Source organism: Spea bombifrons, chromosome 9, assembly GCF_027358695.1.
Source record: "Spea bombifrons isolate aSpeBom1 chromosome 9, aSpeBom1.2.pri, whole genome shotgun sequence".
Classification (NCBI taxonomy): domain Eukaryota; kingdom Metazoa; phylum Chordata; class Amphibia; order Anura; family Pelobatidae; genus Spea; species Spea bombifrons.
The window spans coordinates 23,545,441-23,547,802 of record NC_071095.1 but is presented as its reverse complement, the minus strand read 5'-3'; positions in this window follow the sequence as shown (position 1 = coordinate 23,547,802).

Sequence of the window (2,362 nt, the reverse complement as noted above, 5' to 3'; positions counted from 1 at the left end):
CCCTTTTTATATCTTTTCCCTTCTTTTTCCTTATCTTTTTTCCCTCTTCTCCCTTTTCCTTTCCTCTTCTCTTCCCTCTCTTAGTCCTGTCTTCTTTATTGCCTCTTTAATTCTCTCCTTAGTGCAATTTTGGTTTTAAATGTTGTGTCTGCATATAATTTTCTAACTTTTCCTTTTGAGTCTGACCGTCTGTAGATTGAGTTTCTATCTCCCCGGAACTATAATTAGCCTTAATTATTTTTATTTTTACAGTTCCTCTCTCTCGCTTCCTCTATGCCTTCTCTCCACTCTTTTCTTATATCTTTTAAACAGGTTTGTAAAAAAAAAAAAAAAAAAAAAAAAAAAAAAAAAAAAGAATAAATATTTGATAATATATAGCAGCGTTTTAAACAATGTCTGATGCAACGAAAAAGTACTTCATAGTTTTTATATTCAGACTCACTGCGCCCGGATTCGGTTCCACTCCGCAGGGTGTCCCAGCACATGTGCTTGAGATTCTGCTCGTAGTTCTGGAGGGATAAATTATAGCTTTCTGAATCACCTTTGCGCCGAGTTCAGTACTTTATATCAGGATTTCCGCCATCTTTCCTTGTCATTGTGAGTGTTGTTTCTCGGTAGTGAGTGTTGATTCTCGGTAGTTCAGTTATCCTCGGTGTTAGAATATCCAAGGGAGAAGGAGTCTTTCGTAAAATAAATGAAAAGAGGTAGCGAGTAGCGAGAGAGCGAGAGAGGATGACCACGGAACTGAATCTGTCCGGTATAGCTCAGTCTTTCCTCGGGCGTCAGTCAGACATCGGCTGGAGAGAGTATGCAGACCTTAGTTTGCCCGCGAACTCAGGACGCCGCCCCTCTGGCGTCTTACGTCATCACGCTTTACTCTAAAATACACTCTGTTACTGTCTCTTACACTCTTTTACACTCTGCTGCTGTCTCTTACACTCTGTTACTGTCGCTTACACTCTGTTACTGTCTCTTACACTCTCTTACACTCTCTTACACTCTCCTACACTCTGCTACTGTCTCTTACACCCTCTTACACTCTGTTACTGTCTCTTACACTCTGTTACTGTCTCTTAAACTCTGCTACTGTCTATAACACTCTCTTACACTCTGTTACTGTCTATTACACTCTGCTACTGTCTCTTACACTCTCTTACACTCTGTTACTGTCGCTTACACTCTGATACTGTCTCTTACACTCTCTTACACTCTCCTACACTCTGCTACTGTCTCTTACACCCTCTTACACTCTGTTACTGTCTCTTACACTCTGTTACTGTCTCTTAAACTCTGCTACTGTCTCTTAAACTCTCTTACACTATGTTACACTCTCTTACACTCTGCTGCTGTCTCTTACACTCTGTTACTGTCTCTTACACTCTGTTACTGTCTCTTACACTCTCCTACACTCTGTTACTGTCTCTTACACTCTCTTACATGCTGTCACACTCTCTTACACTCTGTTACTGTCTCTTACACTCTCTTACACTCTGCTACTGTCTATTACACTCTGCTACTGTCTCTTACACTCTGCTACTCTCTGTTTCACTCTGCTTCTGTCTCTTACGCTCTCTTACTGTCTCTTACACTCTACTACACTCTCGTGCACTCTGTTACTGTCTCTTACACTCTGTTACACACTCTTACACTCTGTTACTGTCTCTTACACTCTCTTACACTCTCCTACACTCTGCTACTGTCTCTTACACCCTCTTACACTCTGTTATTGGCTGTTACACTCTCTTACACTCTGTTACACTCTCTTACACACTGTTACTGTCTCTTACACTCTCTTACACTCTGCTACTGTCTCTTACACTCTGTTACTGTATCTTACACTCTGCTACTGTCTCTTACACTCTGTTACTGTCTCTTTCACTCTGCTACTGTCTCTTACACTCTGCTACTATCTCTTACGCTCTGTTACTATCTCTTACGCTCTGTTACTGTCTCTTACACTCTACTACACTGTCATACACTCTGTTACTGTATCTTACACTCTGTTACTGTCTCGTACACTCTGTTACTGTCTCTTACACTCTGTTACTGTCTCCTATACTCTGTTAATGTCTCCTATACTCTGTTACACTCTCTTACACTCTGCTACTGTCTCTTACACCCTCTTACACTCTGTTACTGTCTCTTACACTCTGTTACACTCTCTTACACTCTGTTACTGTCTCTTACATTCTCTTACACTCTGTTACTGTCTCCTATACTCTGTTACAGTCTCCTATACTCTCTTACACTCTGCTACTGTCTCATATACTCTGTTACCGTCTCTTACTCTCTGCTACTGTCTCTTACAGAGGTTTACGATGTCTACGCGAAGAGATCCCCAAAGACGTTCACAGTATACTGA